The sequence below is a fragment of the Microcaecilia unicolor genome, chromosome 10 (assembly GCF_901765095.1).
Source record: "Microcaecilia unicolor chromosome 10, aMicUni1.1, whole genome shotgun sequence".
Taxonomy (NCBI): Eukaryota; Metazoa; Chordata; class Amphibia; order Gymnophiona; family Siphonopidae; genus Microcaecilia; species Microcaecilia unicolor.
The window spans coordinates 166,121,086-166,144,066 of NC_044040.1; the positions used below are offsets into that span (position 1 = coordinate 166,121,086).

The 22,981-nt window shown below is 52.1% G+C and overlaps 1 protein-coding gene across 1 annotated transcript in view; it reads left to right on the plus strand.

Moving 5' to 3' along the window:
- Positions 1-22,981, plus strand: part of ACSL3 (acyl-CoA synthetase long chain family member 3) — a 276,216-nt gene that overhangs the window by 230,302 nt on the left and 22,933 nt on the right. The gene's annotated exons all lie outside the window — the stretch shown is intronic.

A 22,981-nucleotide genomic window follows, 5' to 3' on the forward strand; every position in this document is an offset into this window, starting at 1 on the left:
CATGTATTACCTCTATTCTCCGAGGACAAGCAGGCTGCTTGTTCTCACTGATGGGTGACGTCCACGGCAGCCCCTCCAATCGGAATCTTCACTAGCAAAGTCCTTTGCTAGTCCTCGCGCGGCCGTCTTCCCGCCCGAAACCGGCTCGAGCCGGCCAGTCTTCTTTTGTCCGCACTCGGTACGGTCGTGTTTTCGCCGTGTCGAGCCCCGGAAAGTCGACCTCGCGCGTCCTTTTTCGTTGACGTGTGTTTTCTTCGGAAAATCTTTAAAAAATTGTTGGGAAGTGCTCCGGAAGCCCCCCGGGCTTCGTTTGTCCCTTCCCGTATTTTTCAGTCTTTGCCCCGGTAAGTTTTCTTTCGTCGTCGGGGTAGGCCTCTTTCGGCCTCGGTCGAGATTTTCTCCCTAAAACTTTTTGGTGCTCAAATTCGCCATTTCGGATTTTGATTTCGCCGGCGTGATTTTTCCGCCCATGACATCGAAGCCTTCCAGCGGCTTCAAGAAGTGCACCCAGTGCGCCCGGGTAATCTCGCTCACTGATAGGCACTCGTCGTGTCTTCAGTGTCTGGGGGCCGAGCACCGTCCTCAGAACTGTAGTCTGTGTTCCCTGTTACAAAGGTGGACTCAGGTAGCGAGATTGGCCCAGTGGAACGTTTTGTTCTCGGGCTCTTCGTCGGCATCTACACCAAGGTCATCGAGTGCATCGACGTCGTCAGCGTCCAGACCTTCATCCTCGGCCGCCAGTGCATCGAGTGCATCGAGGCATCGGCCCTCTGCATCGGCGCCGAGACATCGGATAGCTGCATCGACGTCGGTGGTACCGGGACCTCGTCTGCTGATGTCGTCGGACGGTGGTGCATCGTCAGGAGTGCAGGTGAGGGCTGTCCATTCCCCTGCTGGTGGCGGTGAGCCTTCGGGTGGGTCTCCCCCTACCCTGAGGGCTCCTGCGGTACAGCCCCCCCGAGATCGACCTCCTTCGACCTCGGCCCCGAGGAAGCGACGGCTGGATTCTACGTCCTCCTCGTCGGTGCCGGGGAGCTCCGGTGACATGCTTCGGAAGAAGTCGAAGAAGCATCGACACCGGTCTCCTCCCCGCGTCGGCACCGAGAGCTCTGGGTCGCCGAGGGAGTCGGCACCCAGCGGACCGCTCACCCTCTGTTCAGGAGGTGTCGATGCGCTCCACTCTGGACAGCCCGGAACAGCCTCCACGCCCGGAACAGGTTCTGACGTCGACGCCTGCATCGACCTCCATGCCTTTCTCTGCAGCCGCTCTGAACGAGAGCCTCCGGGCCGTTCTCCCAGAGATTCTGGGAGAGCTGTTGCGCCCTACCCCTCCGGTACCGGCGGTGCTTGCGCCTCCGGTACCGTCGAGCGTGGCGCCGGCTGGCCCATCGCCCGGGGTGAGGTCCCCGATGTCGGTACCGCGTGCGGTGCCGACTGCGGCCACCTCCCAGGAAGGCTCCCCGACTATGTCGGCGGAGGGAGCTTCGCCGATGCGGGCGAGGGAGTCTACCTCTCGACGCCCCCATCGTGGACGTGGCTCCACTGAGTCGAGCAGGGCAAGGTTGCAGACACAGGTTCGTGAACTTGTGTCTGACACCGAGGGTGAGGCCTCGTGGGAAGAAGAGGAAGACCCCAGATATTTCTCTGACGAGGAGTCTGAGGGTCTTCCTTCTGATCCCACTCCCTCCCCTGAAAGACAGCTTTCTCCTCCTGAGAGTCTGTCTTTCGCTTCCTTTGTCCGGGAGATGTCTACGGCCATCCCCTTCCCGGTGGTTGTGGAGGACGAGCCCAGGGCTGAAATGTTTGAGCTCCTGGACTATCCTTCTCCACCTAAGGAAGCGTCCACTGTTCCCTTGCACCATGTCCTGAAAAAGACATTGCTTGCGAACTGGACCAAGCCATTAAGTAATCCCCACATTCCCAAGAAGATCGAGTCCCAGTACCGGATCCATGGGGACCCAGAGCTGATGCGCACCCAGTTGCCTCACGACTCTGGAGTTGTGGATCTGGCCCTAAAGAAGGCTAAGAGTTCTAGGGAGCATGCTTCGGCGCCCCCGGGCAAAGACTCTAGAACCTTAGACTCCTTTGGGAGGAAGGCCTACCATTCCTCTATGCTCGTGGCCAAAATCCAGTCTTACCAGCTCTACACGAGCATACACATGCGGAACAATGTGCGGCAGTTGGCGGGCTTGGTTGATGCGCTCCCCCCTGAGCAAGCCAAGCCTTTTCAGGAGGTGGTCAGGCAGCTGAAGGCGTGCAGAAAATTCCTGGCCAGAGGGGTGTATGACACCTTTGATGTTGCGTCCAGGGCCGCTGCTCAAGGTGTGGTGATGCGCAGGCTCTCATGGCTGCGTGCCTCCGACCTGGAGAATAGACTCCAGCAGCGGATTGCGGACTCGCCTTGCCGTGCGGACAATATTTTTGGAGAGAAGGTCGAGCAGGTGGTAGAGCATCTCCACCAGCGGGACACCGCATTCGACAAGTTCTCCCGCCGGCAGCCTTCAGCCTCTACCTCTACAGGTAGAAGATTTTTGGGGGGAAGGAGGACTGTTCCCTACTCTTCTGGCAAGCGTAGGTACAATCCCCCTTCTCGACAGCCTGCGGCCCAGGCTAAGCCCCAGCGCGCTCGCTCTCGTCAGCAGCGTGCGCCTCAGCAAGGCCCCGCGGCTCCCCAGCAAAAGCAAGGGGCGAGCTTTTGACTGGCTCCAGCAGAGCATAGCCGACATCCAAGTGTCCGTGCCGGGCGACCTGCCGGTCAGAGGGAGGTTGAAAGCTTTTCACCAAAGGTGGCCTCTCATAACCTCCGATCAGTGGGTTCTGCAAATAGTCCGGCAAGGATACACCCTCAATTTGGCCTCAAAACCTCCAAATTGTCCACCGGGAGCTCAGTCTTACAGCTTCCAGCACAAGCAGGTACTTGCAGAGGAGCTCTCCGCCCTTCTCAGCGCCAATGCGGTCGAGCCCGTGCCATCCGGGCAAGAAGGGCTGGGATTTCTATTCCAGGTACTTCCTTGTAGAAAAGAAAACAGGGGGGATGCGTCCCATCCTAGACCTAAGGGCCCTGAACAAATATCTCGTAAAAGAAAAGTTCAGGATGCTTTCCCTGGGCACCCTATTTCCCATGATTCAGGAAAACGATTGGCTATGCTCTCTGGACTTGAAGAATTCCTACACACACATTCCGATACTGCCAGCTCACAGACAGTATCTGCGATTTCAGCTGGGCACACGTCACTTCCAGTACTGTGTGCTACCCTTTGGGCTCGCCTCTGCGCCCAGGGTGTTCACAAAGTGCTTGGCTGTAGTAGCAGCAGCACTTCGCAGGCTGGGGGTGTACGTCTTCCCATATCTCGACGATTGGCTGGTGAAGAACACGTCCGAGGCAGGAGCCCTGCAGTCCATGCAGATGACTATTCGCCTCCTGGAATTACTAGGGTTTGTGATAAATTACCCAAAGTCCCATCTTCTCCCAGCACAGAGACTCGAATTCATAGGAGCTCTGCTGGATTCTCGGACGGCTCGCGCCTATCTCCCAGAGACGAGAGCCCCTCGTTGTTGTCCCTCGTCTCGCGGGTGCGAACGTCCCAGCAGATCACAGCTCGGCAGATGTTGAGATTGCTGGGCCACATGGCCTCCACAGTTCATGTGACTCCCATGGCCCGCCTTCACATGAGATCTGCTCAATGGACCCTAGCTTCTCAGTGGTTTCAGGCTGCTGGGGATCTAGAAGACGTGATCCACCTGTCCACGAGTTTTCTCGAATCCCTGTATTGGTGGACGATTTGGTCCAATTTGACTCTGGGACGTCCTTTCCAAATTCCTCAGCCACAAAAAGTGCTGACCACGGATGCGTCTCTCCTGAGATGGGGAGCTCATGTCGATGGGCTTCACACCCAAGGAAGCTGGTCCCTCCAGGAACGCGGTCTACAGATCAATCTCCTGGAGTTGCGAGCGATCTGGTACGCTCTGAAGGCTTTCAGAGATCGGCTGTCCCACCAAATTATCCAAATTCAGACAGACAACCAGGTTGCCATGTACTATGTCAACAAGCAGGGGGGCACCGGATCTCGCCCCCTGTGTCAGGAAGCCGTCAGCATGTGGCTCTGGGCTCGCCGTCACGGCATGGGGCTCCAAGCCACATATCTGGCAGGCGTAAACAACAGTCTGGCCAACAGACTGAGCAGGATTATGCAACCTCACGAGTGGTCGCTCAACTCCCGAGTGGTGCGCCAGATCTTCCAAGCGTGGGGCACCCCCTTGGTGGATCTCTTCGCATCTCGAGCGAACCACAAAGTCCCTCAGTTCTGTTCCAGGCTTCAGGCCCCCGGCAGACTGGCATCGGATGCCTTCCTCCTGGATTGGGGGGAGGGCCTGCTGTATGCTTATCCTCCCATTCCTCTGGTAGGGAAGACTTTGTTGAAACTCAAGCAAGACCGAGGCACCATGATTCTGATTGCTCCTTTTTGGCCGCGTCAGATCTGGTTCCCTCTTCTTCTGGAGTTGTCCTCCGGAGAACCGTGGAGATTGGAGTGTTTTCCGACCCTCATCACGCAGGACGAAGGGGCTCTTCTGCATCCCAGCCTCCGGTCCCTGGCTCTCACGGCCTGGATGTTGAGAGCGTAGACTTTGCCTCTTTGGGTCTGTCAGAGGGTGTCTCCCGCATCTTGCTTGCTTCCAGGAAAGATTCCACTAAGAGGAGTTACTTCTTTTTATGGAGGAGGTTTGCCGTCTGGTGTGACAGCAAGGCCCTAGATCCTCGCTCTTGTCCTACACAGACCCTGCTTGAATACCTTCTGCACTTGTCTGAGTCTGGTCTCAAGACCAACTCTGTAAGGGTTCACCTTAGTGCAATCAGTGCATACCATTACCGTGTGGAAGGTAAGCCGATCTCAGGACAGCCTTTAGTTGTTCGCTTCATGAGAGGTTTGCTTTTGTCAAAGCCCCCTGTCAAGCCTCCTACAGTGTCATGGGATCTCAATGTCGTTCTCACCCAGCTGATGAAACCTCCTTTTGAGCCACTGAATTCCTGCCATCTGAAGTACTTGACCTGGAAGGTCATTTTCTTGGTGGCAGTTACTTCAGCTCGTAGAGTCAGTGAGCTTCAGGCCCTGGTAGCCCAGGCCCCTTACACCAAATTTCATCATAACAGAGTAGTCCTCCGCACTCACCCTAAGTTCTTGCCAAAGGTCGTGTCGGAGTTCCATCTGAACCAGTCAATTGTCTTGCCAACATTCTTTCCCCGTCCTCATTCCTGCCCTGCTGAACGTCAGCTGCACACGTTGGACTGCAAGAGAGCATTGGCCTTCTATTTGGAGCGGACACAGCCCCACAGACAGTCCGCCCAATTGTTTGTTTCTTTTGATCCCAATAGGAGGGGAGTGGCTGTGGGGAAACGCACCATATCCAATTGGCTAGCAGATTGCATTTCCTTCACTTACGCCCAGGCGGGGCTGGCTCTTGAGGGTCATGTCACGGCTCATAATGTTAGAGCCATGGCTGCGTCGGTAGCCCACTTGAAGTCAGCCTCCATTGAAGAAATTTGCAAAGCTGCTACGTGGTCATCTGTCCACACATTCACATCTCATTACTGCCTGCAGCAGGATACCCGACGCGACAGTCGGTTCGGGCAGTCAGTTCTTCAGAACCTGTTTGGGCTTTAGGATCCAACTCCACCCCCCGAGGGCCCTGTTTGTTCTGTTCCAGGCTGCACTCTCAGTTAGTTGGTACATTTTTTAGGTCAATCTCAGTTATGTCCTCGCAGTTGCGAGGCCCAATTGACCATGGTTGTTGTTTTGAGTGAGCCTGGGGGCTAGGGATACCCCATCAGTGAGAACAAGCAGCCTGCTTGTCCTCGGAGAAAGCGAATGCTACATACCTGTAGAAGGTATTCTCCGAGGACAGCAGGCTGATTGTTCTCACAAACCCGCCCGCCTCCCCTTTGGAGTTGTGTCTTCCCTTGTATTGTCTTGCTACATACTGGACTGGCCGGTTCGAGCCGGTTTCGGGCGGGAAGACGGCCGCGCATGCGCGGTGCGCGCGGGCGCGCGAGGACTAGCAAAGGACTTTGCTAGTGAAGATTCCGATTGGAGGGGCTGCCGTGGACGTCACCCATCAGTGAGAACAATCAGCCTGCTGTCCTCGGAGAATACCTTCTACAGGTATGTAGCATTCGCTTTATATGCAAATCTGTTTAATCTAATTGCAAGCTTTTGTTGGTTGCTTAGTCCCTCGATAGGTCTTGAGCAGTTCAGTCAAGAAAATAAATATAATCATAGGGAAATTACAGAAATTAAATGCTACAAAAATCAAACAATTTAACAGACATATGATTCAAACATTTCCTAAAGAGAAATGTTCTTAAATGCTTCTTAAGTAGGAGGTAAGTGGGTTAATGTTTAATTCCCAAGGACAAACTATTCAAAATGTAGACAGCCTGAAAGAAAAAGGAACTCGTTTAGAGCATAAACCATTTACAGAGGGAAAGGTCAGTAAACTGCAATCTCAAGCTCAGAATGTTTTGTTAGAATGTTAACAAAAATACTGATGCTTGAACAGATATCTTAAAATGTGACCAGAGCTTGAATTGGAAGCCAGTGGAATCTTTTTAACAAAGGCATTGCTCTATCATTCTTCAAGCTAAATATTTTAGCAGCAGTATTTTGTAATAAATTTTCTTCTGTGATTTAGTGGAAATTTCCACAATGAATTGAATAACTATAATCTATCTGGGAACGTATCAAGAATTGAGCTAATAAAGTGTAATGCTCCTCATAAAAATATGATCTCAACATCCGAAACTGTCTTAGTTTAAAATGAACTTTTGTAAACAGATTATTAATCTGTGGATCCGATGTTAATGACAAGCTAAGATCACTGCTAAAATTTTTGATGGTTTCTCAACAAGTAATTTATTTATTTTATTTATTATATTTGTATCCTGCACTTTCCCACTAAAAGCAGGGTAATAGGTAACACAGAATTTTGTTATGTAAAGTAGGAAATTAAGTATAACATAATAGAAGGATGGATGGGTAGTAATAGGATGGGTAGGTAGGTAGAGACAGGTGATACAGAGAGGAGGGTAAGGTGAGAGATAGATTCTGGGTCAATGTCGTTTTCTCTTCAGTATATGTAAGGTAGATGGGTTCATGAGATTAATCTGGGTCTTTTGGGTAGGCTTGTTTGAATAGATGTCTCCATATCCCAATGGATTACTTGCTGGCAGATAAATTTGGGTATTATAAAAACCAAATAACTTTAATCTTATAGGTGTTCAGTCTCGGCAGATGAGAAAGAGACCTGTTCCTTTTCCTAACTATACAATTAGCAATCTTAACATAGGAAGCACTTAGGTCACTAAGAAATGGAACAAGCACAAACTTATCTACATTTGAATATATTCTTGATGTAAATAAACAGCTGCTAGAGAACTCATAAAGATGTTAAAACAGGTGATAATGAAGAACCCTGAGGGCACGGCACACAAATTATTTATCTCATTCTAATTCATCTCACTGTCTCTGTAAAGTATTGTTCAAAATAACTTACGGCAATAATGGTACTCGAAGCATTAAATGATTTTCTGTCAGACACACTTAAACAGAGCAAGAGCTTTTGGTGTGGTGCAGTTCCAAAGTGTGTTCCTGACTGGATTTTGAATCCTAGCTATGGTTCTCCGAGGACAAGCAGGCTGCTTGTTCTCACGATTGGGTCGTCGTCCGCAACGGCCCAGGAGACAGTCAAAATTTTGTACAGCAAAAACAAAGAACTCTCCAGAACGCTCAGCCACGCGGGCTGAACACACCACGCATGCGCGAACAGCTTCCCACCCGCGACGCGAGCGTGCCCTACTCAGTTTCTTTTGATTCGCGTCTTGAGTGACACGTTTTTTTCGACTGTGCTCAATTTCGGCTCAGGAGACTTGGTTTAGCGTTTACCACTTCCCTTTTTCTTTTTTCTTCTTATTGTAGTGGTTTTTCCAAAAAAAAAAAAAGTTTTCCCCTATTTTTTTTAGTTTTCTTCACTACTTTGTTTCCTTCTGTTTTTTCGTCACGGCCGCCTTTTAGGCTGCTCGGCCAGGTCTTCTTTTCCTTTTTTGTGCCTTTTATTTGGCACGATCGAGTCCTTTAATTTCGTAGCCGCCGTTTTTCTGTCCATGTCATCGAGGACACCCAGCGGCTTCAAGCGTTGTATTCGCTGCAACCGGACCATCTCGGGTACCGACCCCCATGCGTGGTGTCTCCAGTGCCTTGGGCCTGAACACTTGCCAGCAGCTTGTAAGCTGTGCTCTTCAATGAAAAAGCGGACCCAAGTGTCTCGAGAGGCTCAACGTGAAAGACTTTTTGCTGATCAGTCCGGTCCTTCAATGTCTGCATCGACATTGGTACCGAGGTCGTCGTCGACGGAAACATCGACTTCGAGAGCGCAGGTAATGGCTTCCCAACGACCACATCGCGCTGGGAGCAGCGAGGCATCGAGTGGGTCTCCACTTGTCTCGAGGCCTACTGCTATGCAGGCCCCCCTCGGACCCGACCTCAAGGAGGAGTCTCGATAATGGGCGTCGCGTGAAGGCTAAGAAGCACTGTCATCAGTCTCCTTCCATGCGCGATACCGAGAGCTCTGGGGAGCTGAGGGATTCGGCACCCAAGAAGTGTTGGCGCCGAAAGGACCGCTCACCCTTTATACAGGAGGTGCCGATGCATCGGTCTTCTGGCAGCTTGGTACCGGCTCTTGAGCCCCCTCAGATTCTGCCACCGGCCCCGCAGCTTTTTCCGATGGAGGCTCTCGACGAGCGCATCAGGGCCCTTCCAGAGCTTCTGGAGGGATTGCTGCGCTAGTTTGCTTCGGTGCCAGGGGGTGCTTGCGCCTTCTGCATCGACCATGGAAGCGGTATCTGGGCCTTCACCTGTGGTGAGGTCCCTGTCCTCGGTGCCGCTATCGGCGTCGGCCATCACCCAGGTCAATTCTACGTTTGCGGAGGAAGGTTCGCCGCAGTCCAGGCAGGAGTCGACATTGAGACAGGCTCGGGTTCGGGCTGCTCTTAGCTTTTGTCCGATACCAATGATCAGTGCTCGTGGGAGGATGAGGAAGATCCCAGATACTTTTCTGAAGAAGAGTCTTATGGGGTCCCCTCTGATCCTACTCCGCCTATTGAAAGAAAGATGTCTCTCCCTGAGAGTCTTTCTTTTTCCTCCTTTGTTTGGGAAATGTCTAAGGATATTCCCTTCCCTATGGAGGTTGTGGATGAGCCCGGGGCCGAGATGCTCGAGGTCTTGGACTATCCTTCTCAGCCCACAGAGGTTGCAACTGCCCCCTTGCATAACACACAGGGAAGTTCTTATGGGAAACATGTTGTTCCCTCTATCTAATCCAGTGGTCCCTAAAAAAGCTGAGTCCCAGTACAGAGTCCATGGAGAACCAGTAATGGTGAAGGCCCAACTACCTCACGATTCCATGGTGGTGGACTCTGCTCTCAGAAGAGCCAAGAGTACTAGAGACTATGGCTCGGCACCCCCAGGCAGAGAGTGTAGGACCTTGGATTCTTTTGGGAGAAAGACGTATCAGGCTGCTATGCTTGCAGCCAAGATCCAAACATACCAGCTCTACACGAGCATCCACTTGCGGAACTCGGTGAGGCAACTGTCCAGTTTGGTTGAAGCACTTCCTCCGGAGCTTGCTGAACCTTTTCACCAGGTGGTCAGGCAGAAGAAGGCATGTTGCAAATTCCTGGTCAGGGGTACTTATGACACTTTTGATGTGGCATCCTGAGTAGCTGCTCAAGGTATAGTGATGCGCAGACTCTCATGGCTGCATGTCTCTGACCTGGATCATAAGACCCAGCAGTGAATGGCGGATGTTCCTTGCCGGGGTGATAATCTTTTTGGAGAAAAAGTAGAGGACAAGGTCGATCAGATCAAGAAGCACCATGATGCTATGGATTCTCTCTCCCGCCGGGCGTCTTCTGCTACTGCCTCCTCATCTAGGAGGTTTTTTGGAGGGAAGAGGAGTGCTCCCTATTTCTACAATAGGCGTAGGTACACTCCTGCTTCCCAGCAGCCTGTCCAGGCTCAGTTCCAGCACGCTCGTTCCCGTCAATGGCGTGCAACAAAGGCCCCTGCGGCTCCCCAGCAAAAGCAAGGGACAGGCTTTAGACTGGCTCCAGTTCAGCATAGCCTCAGTAAAAGTGTCCGTGCTGGATGACTTGCCGGTCGGAGTGAGGTTGATATTTTTTCACCAAAGGTGGCCTCTTATAACCTCCGACAGGAGGGTTCTTCAAATAGTTCGGTTAGGATACACTCTCAATCTGGAATCCATGCCTCCAAATTGTCCACCGGGAGCTCAGTCCTTCAGCTCCCAGCGCAAGCAGGTACTTGCAGAGGAACTGTCCGCCCTTCTAAAGGCCAATGCGGTCGAACCCATTCCACCAGGGGAAGAAGGGCTGAGATTCTATTCCAGGTACTTCCTTGTGCAAAAGAAAACAGGGGGGATGCGTCCCATCCTAGACCAAGGGCCTTGAACAAATTTCTTGTCCGAGAAAAGTTCAGAATGGTTTCCCTGGGCACCCTTCTTCCCATGATTCAGGAAAACAATTGGCTATGCTCTCTGGACTTAAAGGATGCCTATACCCACATCTCGATGCTCACAGGAAGTATTTTCAATTTCGTTTGGGAACTCGGTACTTTCAGTAATGTGTACTGCCCTTTGGCCTTGCGTCTGCGCCCAGGGTCTTCACAAAGTGCCTGGCAGTTGTCGCAGCATTGCTACGCAGACTGGAAGTGCATGTCTTCCCTTATCTCGATGATTGGCTGGTGAAGAGCACCTCGGAGGCAGGCGCTCTACTATCCATGCGGATGACTATGCGAGTGCTAGAGCTACTGGGGTTTGTAATCAATTATCCCAAGTCCCACCTTGTCCCGGTTCAGAAATTGGAATTCATTGGAGCTCTATTGGACACACAGACGTCTCGAGCTTATCTTCACAGGCAAGGGCAGACAATCTCCTGGCCTTAGTATCCTTGGCTCGAGTGTCTCAACAGATCACAGCTCGGCAGATGTTGAGACTCTTAGGGCACATGGCTTCTACAGTTCATGTCACTCCCATGGCATGCCTACATATGAGATCAACTCATTGGACCCTAGCTTCCCAGTGGTGCCAGGCCACAGGGGATCTAGAGGATGTGATCTATCTCTCCACCGACTTTTGGAGTTCCCTTCAGTGGTGGACCATTTGATCCAATTTGACCTTGGGACGTCCATTCCAAATTCCTCAGTCGCAAAAAGTGCTAACAGATGCATCCCTCCTGGGGTGGGGAGCTCATGTAGATGGGTTTCACACTCAAGGAGCTTGGTCCTTTCAGGAAAAAGATCTTAAGATCAACCTTCTGGAATTACGAGCGATCTGAAACGCTCTCAAGGCTTTCAGAGATCGGCTGTCCAACCAAATCATTGTAATTCAGACAGACAATCAGGTTGCTATGTATTACACCAACAAGCAGGGGGGCACCGGATCTCGCCTTCTGTGTCAGGAAGCCGTCCGGATGTGGCTTTGGGCGCACCATCATGGCATGTTTCTCCAAGCCACGTAGCTGGCAGGCGTAAACAACAGTCTGGCCGACAGGTTGAGCAGAATAATGCAACCTCACGAGTGGTCGCTAAACATGGCAGTTGTCCACAAGATCTTCCGAGAGTGGGGCACCCCCTCGGTGGATCTTTTTGCCACTCAGATTAATCACAAAGTCCCTCAATTCTGTTCCAGACTTCAGGCCCACGGCAGACTAACGTCAGATGCCTTTCTCCTACATTGGGGGACAGGCATTCTGTATGCTTATCCTCCCATACCTCTAGTAGGGAAGACTTTGCTGAAACTCAAGCAAGACCGTGGAACCATGATTCTGATTGCGCCCTTTTGGTCCCGTCTGAGCTGGTTCCCTCTTCTTCTGGAGTTGTCCGCCGAAGAACCGTGGAGATTGGACTGTTTTCCGACCCTTATCACCCAGAACGAGGGATCGCGTCTACATTCCAACCTCCAGTCTCTGGCTCTCACGGCCTGGATGTTGAGAGCTTAGAAGTTGCCTCCTTGGATCTTTCGGAAGGTGTCTCCCAAATCTTGCTTGCTTCCAGGAAAGATTCCACAAAAAGGTGTTATTCTTTCAAATGGAGGAGGTTTGCCATCTGTTGTGACAGCAAGGCCCTAGATCCCTTTTCTTGTCCTACACGGACCCTGCTTGAATACCTTCTACACTTATCAGAGTCTGGTCTCAAGACCAACTCCGTAACAGTTCACCTTAGTGCGATTAGTGCTTATGATCGCTGAGTAGAGGGTAAACCTATCTCTGGACAGCCTTTAGTTGTTCGCTTCATGAAAGGTTTGCTTTTGTCAAAAACCCCTGTCAAACCTCCACCAGTGTCATGGGATCTCAATGTCGTTCTCACCCAGCTGATGAAAGCTCCTTTTGAGCCACTGAATTCCTGCCATCTGAAGTACTTGACCTGGAAGGTCATTTTCTTGGTGGCTGTTACTTCAGCTCGTAGAGTTAGTGAGCTCCAAGCCTTGGTAGTGCATGCACCTTATATCAAGTTTCATCATAACAGAGTAGTCCTCCGCAGTGGCGTAGCCAGACCTGACATTTTGGGTGGGCCCAGAGCTAATATGGGTGGGCACTATATATATATAAAAGTGAGAGTAGCATTTCTTGAGATACTCCTAAATAATGCCTTAAAGTGCACTTGATGAAGGATTTCTAATAAACAGTCTGCCCAACAGCTGTCCAGTATCAATATAAACCACATACATACTCAAAGCCTATGTAGCAAACTTTAATACCACCAATTCTGAACACACAAATACTAATAACAGTACTTTTAAAAAGGCAGCAGTGAATATACACAACAGCATTACGCCTCTCACTGGAAAAGTCAGACTACTCAGACTGATATAGATCCCAACACAAACCACATGCCAGAAGAATCACTTTGGTCACATGCAGAACACAGACCAACCCTCATCAATTGCCCAGCATCAGCTCTGTCCTTCTCTACCCCTCCATTCCTCCCTGTAGCCCGACATCAGTCCTACCCTTCCCTGCTCACCTCATCCTTTCTTATAACCTGGCATTAGCCCTACCGTTCCTTTCCTACCCCCCCCCATCCATCCACATAGCCTGGCATCAGCCCTTCCTTTCTCTACACTACCCCCCATCTATCCCTATAACCTGGCATCAGCCCCACCCTACTCCCACCTCTCCCTATAGCCTAGTGTCAGCCTTGTCGTACCTCCTACTCATCCCACCATTATGATGTTAAAAAAAAAAAGCATTTACAAATTGTATTACCTGCAGTACTGGGCTGGGCTGAGAAAGAAAGGGAGAAATCAAACTGGGGTATACAAGTAAAGTATCACATACCATGTAAAATGAGTTTATCTTGCTGGGCAGACTGGATGGACCGTACAGGTCTTTATCTGCCATCATTTACTATCCTGCTTATAATCGAACGAGAAAAACGCCCAAGTTCCGACCTAAATCGGGAGATGGACGTTTATCTCACAAAAATGAATAAAGCGGTATAATCGAAAGCCGATTTTTGGACGTTTTCAACTGCACTCTGTCGCGGATGCGGACAAAGTTGATGGGGGCGTGTCAGAGGTGTGGCGAAGGCGGAACTGGGGCGTGGCTATCTGCCGAACAAAGATGGGCGCATTTCACCGATAATGGGAAAAAAGTATGTGTTTTTAGCTAGAATTTAAGACACTTTTCCTGGACCCTGTTTTTTCACGAATAAGGCCCCAAAAAGTGCCCTAAATGACCAGATGACCACTGGAGGGAATCGGGGATGACCTCCCCTGACTCCCCAAGTGGTCACTAACCCCCTCCCACCACAAAAAAATGATGTTTCACAACTTTTTATTTTCACCCTCAAATGTCATACCCAGCTCCCTGGCAGCAGTATGCAGGTCACTGGAGGAGTTGTTAGGGGGTGCAGTGGACTTCAGGCAGGTGGACCCAGGCCCATCCCCCCTACCTGTTACAATTGTGCTGCTTAATGCTTATTAGTCGTCCAACCCCCCCAAACCCACTGTACCCACATGTAGGTGCCCCCCTTCACCCCTTAGGGCTATAGTAATGGTGTAGACTTGTGGGCAGTGGGTTTTGAGGGGGATTTGGGGGGCTCAACACACAAGGGAAGGGTGCTATGCACCTGGGAGCTCTTTTACCTGTTTTTTTGTTTTTGTAAAAGTGCCCCCTAGGGTGCCCGGTTGATGTCCTGGCATGTGAGGGGGACCAGTGCACTACGAATCCTGGCCCCTCCCACGAATAAATGTCTTGGATTTATTCGTTTTTGAGCTGGGCGCTTTCATTTTCCATTATCGCTGAAAAACAAAAACGCCCAGCTCACACATTGTTGAATAAAACATGGGCGTCTATTTTTTCCCAAAATACGGTTCGGTCCACCCCTTCACGGACCCGTTCTCGGAGATAAACGCCCATGGAGATAGGCGTTTTCGTTCAATTATGCCCCTCCATGTCACTTTATAACACCAGGCTTCCCAAAGGCAGATTACAGAAACAATTAAGATGAACAGTTAAGATAAAAAAATAGAATATTCTCACTGAAACGTGTAGATAAATGAGCACAAAATACAAAGATTATCACTGCTATTTCTACCAGCTATATTTTTCTCCGAGGACAAGCAGGCTGCTTGTTCTCACTGATGGGTGACGTCCACGGCAGCCCCTCCAATCGGAAACTTCACTAGCAAAGTCCTTTGCTAGTCCTCGCGCGCCCGCGCGCACCGCGCATGCGCGGCCGTCTTCCCGCCCGAAACCGGCTCGAGCCGGCCAGTCTTCTTTTGTCCGCACTCGGTACGGTCGTATTTTCGCCGTGTCGAGCCCCGGAAAGTCAACCTCGCGCGTCCAAATTGTTTTGAGCGTGTTTTTTTCTTCGGAAAAGCTTTTGCTTAAGTCGGGAAGTGCTCCGGAAACCTTCCACCGGGTTTCGTGTCAATCCTCCCCGTACTTCCAGCTTTTTGCCCCGGTAAGTTTTCTTTCGTCGTCGGGGTAGGCCTCTTTTCGGCCTCGGTCGAGATTTTCTCCCTCTAAAGTTTTGGTGCTCTTTTTCCGTCATTTCGGATTTTGATTTCGCCGGCGTGATTTTTCCGCCCATGACATCGAAGCCTTCCAGCGGCTTCAAGAAGTGCACCCAGTGCGCCCGGGTTATCTCGCTCACTGATCGACACTCGTCGTGTCTTCAGTGTCTGGGAGCCGAGCACCGCCCTCAGAACTGCAGTCTGTGTTCCCTGCTTCAGAGGCGGACTCAGGTAGCGAGACTTGCCCAGTGGAACGTGTTGTTCTCGGGCTCTTCGTCGGCATCGGCACCGGGATCTTCGAGTGCATCGACGTCGTCAGCGTCCAGACCATCTTCCTCGGCCGCCCCTGCATCGAGTGCATCGAGGCATCGGGCCTCTGCATCGGCGCCGAGACATCGGATAGCTGCATCGACGTCGGTGGTACCGGGACCTCGTCTGCTGATGTCGTCGGACGGTGGTGCATCGTCAGGAGTGCAGGTGAGGGCTGTCCATTCCCCTGCTGGTGGCGGTGAGCCTTCGGGTGGGTCTCCTCCTACCCTGAGGGCTCCTGCGGTACAGCCCCCCCGAGACCGACCTCCTTCGGCCTCGGCCCCGAGGAAGCGACGGATGGATTCTACGTCCTCCTCGTCGGTGCCGGGGAGCTCCGGCGACATGCTTCGGAAGAAATCGAAGAAGCATCGACACCGGTCTCCTCCCCGTGTCGGCACCGAGAGCTCTGGGTCGCCGAGGGATTCGGCACCCAGCAGGCATCGGCACCGAGAGGACCGCTCACCCTCTGTTCAAGAGGTGTCGATGAGCTCCACTCTGGACAGCCCGGAACAGCCTCCTCGCCCGGAACAGGTTCTGACGTCGACGCCTGCATCGACCTCTCAGCCTTTTTCTGCAGCCACTCTGAACGAGAGCCTCCGGGCCGTTCTCCCAGAGATTCTGGGAGAGCTGTTGCGCCCTACCCCTTCGGTACCGGCGGTGCTTGCGCCTCCGGTACCGTCGAGCGTGGCGCCGGCTGGCCCATCGCCCAGGTTGAGGTCCCCGACGTCGGTACCGCGTGCGGTGCCGACCGCGGCCACCTCCCAGGAGGGCTCCCCGACTAGGTCGGCGGAGGGAGCTTCGCCGATGCGGGCCAGGGAGTCTACCTCTCGACGCCCCCATCGTGGACGTGGTTCCACGGAGTCGAGCAGGGCGAGGTTGCAGACACAGGTCCGTGAACTTGTGTCTGACACCGAGGGTGAGGCCTCGTGGGAGGAAGAGGAAGATCCCAGATATTTCTCTGACGAGGAGTCTGAGGGTCTTCCGTCTGATCCCACTCCCTCTCCTGAGAGACAGCTTTCTCCTCCCGAGAGTCTGTCTTTTGCCTCCTTTGTCCGGGAGATGTCTACGGCCATCCCCTTCCCGGTGGTTGTGGAGGACGAGCCCAGGGCTGAAATGTTTGAGCTCCTGGACTATCCTTCTCCACCTAAGGAAGCGTCCACTGTTCCCTTGCACCATGTCCTGAAAAAGACATTGCTTGCGAACTGGACCAAGCCATTAACTAATCCCCACATTCCCAAGAAGATCGAGTCCCAGTACCGGATCCATGGGGACCCAGAGCTGATGCGCACTCAGTTGCCTCATGACTCTGGAGTTGTGGATTTGGCCCTAAAGAAGGCTAAGAGTTCTAGGGAACATGCTTCGGCGCCCCCGGGCAAGGACGCTAGAACCTTAGACTCCTTTGGGAGGAAGGCCTACCATTCCTCTATGCTCGTGTCCAAGATCCAGTCTTACCAGCTCTACACGAGCATACACATGCGGAACAATGTGCGGCAGTTGGCGGGCTTGGTTGATGCTCTTCCCCCTGAGCAAGCCAAGCCTTTTCAGGAGGTGGTCAGGCAGCTGAAGGCGTGCAGAAAATTCCTGGCCAGAGGAGTTTATGACACTTTTGATGTTGCGTCCAGGGCCGCTGCTCAAGGTGTGGTGATGCGCAGGCTCTCATGGCTGCGTGCCGCCGACCTGGAGAATAGAATCCAGCAGCGGATTGCGGACTCGCCTTGCCGTGCGGACAATATTTTTGGTGAAAAAGTCGAACAGGTGGTAGAGTCTCTCCACCAGCGGGACACCGCATTCGACAAATTCGCCCGCCGGCAGCCTTCAGCTTCTACCTCTACAGGTAGACGATTTTTCGGGGGAAGGAAGACTGTTCCCTACTCTTCTGGCAAGCGTAGGTACAATCCTCCTTCCCGACAGCCTGCGGCCCAGGCTAAGCCCCAGCGCGCTCGCTCTCGTCAGCAGCGTGCGACTCAGCAAGGCCCCGCGGCTCCCCAGCAAAAGCAAGGGGCGAGCTTTTGACTGGCTCCAGCAGAGCATAGCCGACATCCAAGTGTCCGTGCCGGGCGACCTGCCAGTCGGAGGGAGGTTGAAAGCTTTTCACCAAAGGTGGCCTCTCATAACCTCCGATCAGTGGGTTCTGCAAATAGTCCGGCAGGGGTACACCCTCAATTTGACCTCAAAACCTCCAAATTGTCCACCGGGAGCTCAGTCTTACAGCTTCCAGCACAAAAAGGTACTTGCAGAGGAACTCTCCGCCCTTCTCAGCGCCAATGCGGTCGAGCCCGTGCCATCCGGGCAAGAAGGGCTGGGATTCTATTCCAGGTACTTCCTTGTGGAAAAGAAAACAGGGGGGATGCGTCCCATCCTAGACCTAAGGGCCCTGAACAAGTATCTCGAAAAAGAAAAGTTCAGGATGCTTTCCCTGGGCACCCTTCTCCCCATGATTCAGCAAAACGATTGGCTATGCTCTCTGGACTTGAAGGATGCCTACACACACGTCCCGATACTGCCAGCTCACAGACAGTATCTGCGATTTCAGTTGGGCACACGCCACTTCCAGTACTGTGTGCTACCCTTTGGGCTCGCCTCTGCGCCCAGGGTGTTCACAAAGTGCCTAGCTGTGGTAGCAGCGGCACTTCGCAGGCTGGGGGTGCATGTGTTCCCATATCTCGACGATTGGCTGGTGAAGAACACATCCGAGGCAGGAGCCCTGCAGTCCATGCAGATGACTATTCGCCTACTGGAGCTACTGGGGTTTGTGATAAATTATCCAAAGTCCCACCTTCTTCCAGTGCAGAGACTCGAATTCATAGGAGCTCTGCTGGATTCTCGGACGGCTCGCGCCTATCTCCCAGAGACGAGAGCCAACAACTTGTTGTCCCTCGTCTCGCGGGTGCGAGCGTCCCAGCAGATCACAGCTCGGCAGATGTTGAGATTGCTGGGCCACATGGCCTCCACAGTCCACGTGACTCCCATGGCCCGCCTTCACATGAGATCTGCTCAATGGACCCTAGCCTCCCAGTGGTATCAGGCCGCTGGGGGTCTGGAGGACGTGATCCACCTGTCCACGAGTTTTCTCGAATCCCTGTATTGGTGGACCATTTGCTCCAATTTGACTCTGGGACGTCCCTTCCAAATTCCTCAGCCACGGAAAGTGCTGACTACGGATGCGTCCCTCCTGGGATGGGGAGCTCATGTCGATGGGCTTCACACCCAAGGAGGCTGGTCCCTCCAGGAACGCGATCTGCAGATCAATCTCCTGGAGTTACGAGCGATCTGGAACGCTCTGAAGGCTTTCAGAGATCGGCTGTCCCACCAAATTATCCAAATTCAGACAGACAACCAGGTTGCCATGTATTATGTCAACAAGCAGGGGGGCACCGGATCTCGCCCCCTGTGTCAGGAAGCCGTCAGCATGTGGCTCTGGGCTCGCCGTCACGGCATGGTGCTCCAAGCCACATATCTGGCATGCGTAAACAACAGTCTGGCCGACAGGTTGAGCAGGATTATGCAACCTCACGAGTGGTCGCTCAACTCCCGAGTGGTGCGCCAGATCTTCCAAGCGTGGGGCACCCCCTTGGTGGATCTCTTCGCATCTCGAGTGAACCACAAAGTCCCTCAGTTCTGTTCCAGACTTCAGGCCCACGGCAGACTGGCCTCGGATGCCTTCCTCCTGGATTGGGGGGAGGGCCTGCTGTATGCTTATCCTCCCATCCCTCTGGTGGGGAAGACTTTGTTGAAACTCAAGCAAGACCGAGGCACCATGATTCTGATTGCTCCTTTTTGGCCGCGTCAGATCTGGTTTCCTCTTCTTCTGGAGTTATCCTCCAAAGAACCGTGGAGATTGGAGTGTTTTCCGACCCTCATCACGCAGGACGAAGGGGCTCTTCTGCATCCCAACCTCCAGTCTCTGGCTCTCACGGCCTGGATGTTGAGGGCGTAGACTTTGCCTCTTTGGGTCTGTCAGAGGGTGTCTCCCGCATCTTGCTTGCTTCCAGGAAAGACTCCACTAAGAGAAGTTACTTCTTTCATTGGAGGAGGTTTGCCGTCTGGTGTGACAGCAAGGCCCTAGATCCTCGCTCTTGTCCTACACAGACCCTGCTTGAATACCTTCTGCACTTGTCTGAGTCTGGTCTTAAGACCAACTCCGTAAGGGTTCACCTTAGTGCAATCAGTGCATACCATTACCATGTGGAAGGTAAGCCGATCTCAGGACAGCCTTTAGTTGTTCGCTTCATGAGAGGTTTGCTTTTGTCAAAGCCCCCTGTCAAACCTCCTACAGTGTCATGGGATCTCAATGTCGTTCTCACCCAGCTGATGAAACCTCCTTTTGAGCCACTGATTTCCTGCCATCCGAAGTACTTGACCTGGAAGGTCATTTTCTTGGTGGCAGTTACTTCGGCTCGTAGAGTCAGTGAGCTTCAGGCCCTGGTAGCCCAGGCTCCTTACACCAAATTTCATCACAACAGAGTAGTCCTCCGCACTCACCCTAAGTTTCTGCCAAAGGTCGTGTCGGAGTTCCATCTGAACCAGTCAATTGTCTTGCCAACATTCTTTCCCCGTCCTCATTCCTGCCCTGCTGAACGTCAGTTGCACACATTGGACTGCAAGAGAGCATTGGCCTTCTACCTGGAGCGGACACAGCCCCACAGACAGTCCGCCCAATTGTTTGTTTCTTTTGATCCCAATAGGAGGGGAGTGGCTGTGGGGAAACGCACCATATCCAATTGGCTAGCAGATTGCATTTCCTTCACTTACGCCCAGGCGGGGCTGGCTCTTGAGGGTCATGTCACGGCTCATAATATTAGAGCCATGGCTGCGTCGGTAGCCCACTTGAAGTCAGCCTCCATTGAAGAAATTTGCAAAGCTGCGACGTGGTCATCTGTCCACACATTCACATCTCATTACTGCCTGCAGCAGGATACCCGACGCGACAGTCGGTTCGGGCAGTCAGTTCTTCAGAACCTGTTTGGGCTTTAGGATCCAACTCCACCCCCCGAGGGCCCTGTTTGTTCTGTTCCAGGCTACACTCTCAGTTAGTTGGTAAATTTTTTAGGTCAATCTCAGTTATGTCCTCGCCGTTGCGAGGCCCAATTGACCATGGTTGTTGTTTTGAGTGAGCCTGGGGGCTAGGGATACCCCATCAGTGAGAACAAGCAGCCTGCTTGTCCTCGGAGAAAGCGAATGCTACATACCTGTAGAAGGTATTCTCCGAGGACAGCAGGCTGATTGTTCTCACAAACCCGCCCGCCTCCCCTTTGGAGTTGTGTCTTCCCTTGAAGTGTATTGTCTTGCTACATACTGGACTGGCCGGCTCGAGCCGGTTTCGGGCGGGAAGACGGCCGCGCATGCGCGGTGCGCGCGGGCGCGCGAGGACTAGCAAAGGACTTTGCTAGTGAAGTTTCCGATTGGAGGGGCTGCCGTGGACGTCACCCATCAGTGAGAACAATCAGCCTGCTGTCCTCGGAGAATACCTTCTACAGGTATGTAGCATTCGCTTTAAGCTGTTTTACTGATATTCAATTTTTATTTTATATTTAACTCTAGGTATAGGAAGGTTTCAAATAAATTAAAAAGCTGTTAAATAAGTAAAAAAAGAAAACAAAATCCCACCTCCACCTTTTAAGGCACTGTCTAATGCTTATCCAACTGGAACTGTTTTAGGCTTTTTACAGATGGACTACACATTTATTTTGAAAATTCTTTTGCTAAAGTCCGTATAATGGACTAGATAGGAACACCCCATCTTCTGTTTTCTTCAACCTCCTTGTCCTGTCCTGTGTTGTGTTGGGGACGGGTCGGGTGATAGCTCCTGCAAGTGCCACGGAGGTGGAACCCAGCAACCCACAAAGTCAGCGACCCACAGCACACACATGTGCTGTGGGAACGGTCCCTTACCTTACCTCTACTACAGCCATGGCGCCAGCCCAGCAGTCAAAGAAGAACAGGTCACAGGAGTCTGCTTTCCACAACCAACCACGGTCAAGCGCTGCTGCCGCCGAACAGCTGGCCTGCAGCAGCGAGTGCAGCCTGCAACACACACCAGACCCCCCCCCCCCCCCACCCGTGCTGCCGGTGCATGCACTGCTTGAAGCCAAGAGAAGGAGCAGAACGTCGTCGAGAGAGCTCATCCCAGCCGCAGCGGCCTTGTGTGGTAAGCTACTTTACTACTACTACTACAATGGCTGCGGCTGAGCTCTCTGGACGACGTTCTGCTCCTTCTCTTGACTTCAAGCAGTGCAGGCACCGGCAGCACAGGGGGCAGGCGGCTGAGTGGGCTGAAAGAGGCAAGCAGGTGCCGCCGGCGCCACCAACCATCCGCAGCAAAGCAAGGCACGAATCCGATCCAGCCAACTGGCACTACGTGCGCTGCAGGAACTAAACTGGTGATGAATGCGCATAGGCGCCGTTTTTTCCATCCCCCCTAGCCAGAGGTGTAACCAGGTTTTCATCGCAGGGGGAGCAGACTTTTATAAAATAGGCGCCAGTTGGTGTCAGCTAGACAGTAGTGTCTGTGTTGTTGCTCAGGGGCTGTAGCAGGCACTGATTAATACAGGATGTCTCTGTTGTGTCCTGCCTACAAGGAAACAGTAAGTTACATCAGTAGGCAGGACGCAGAAGAGGTCCCTGGACTGGCCAGAGCAGGCAACCTGTCTTCTTAACTTCAAATAAAAATATTCAAATCGTGACCATCACCTCAGGAATAGCACACCCAGTCCTTCCACTGCTAGACACCTTGTTTAAATCAAGATGGGCTTTTGTTTGTGTGGTGACTCTACAGAATGTGAAGAACACTAGTCTTGAACATTTTTATTTTGGTGGCCCTTGCCCCAGAGCCTCAAATAGGGCTAGACACTTTGGGCCCTGTTTACTAAACAGCATTATTATTTTTAATGCGCGTTAACCATGTATGTGCCTACAATATCCCTATAGCGAGCGCACTAAGTGTAGGTGCTCTAAAAACACAGCACCTTAGTAAACAGGCCCCTTTGTGAAATAACACAAACCTCTGCAAAAAGACACCCAAAACCTATACTGAAAACTTAACACATCATAACAGCCCTAACCCACTTATGAAAAGACGGTGATATAAATATTACAGTAGGACCTAGAGAAGTGTTTCCCTAGGTGGTCCTGGAGTACCCCCTTGCCGTTCAGGTTTTCAGGTTATCCGCAATGAATCTGCATGAAAAAGATTTGCATTTAATGGAGGCAGAATATACAAATCAATGTCACGCATATTTATTGTGGATATCCTGAAAACCTGACTGGCAAGGGGGTACTCCAGAACTGCCCTAGAACACCAAACTTACCACACCATAACAGACTGAACCCACCTATGAAAAAACAGTGCTATATATATTACACTAGGCTCTGGAGCACCAATATTGGGAAACTGTTGGGAAACTGGAACAAGCTGCACTGTTACACATTCCTACACAGACACTACATGCTAGCAGAATCCTTCACCTCAGTCACAGATGCAGAACATGGACAGACCCTCATCTATATAACGTAAGAGTAGCTATACTGGGTCAGACCAACAGTCCATCTAGCCCAGTATTCCTTTTCCAACAGTGGCCAACCCAGGTCA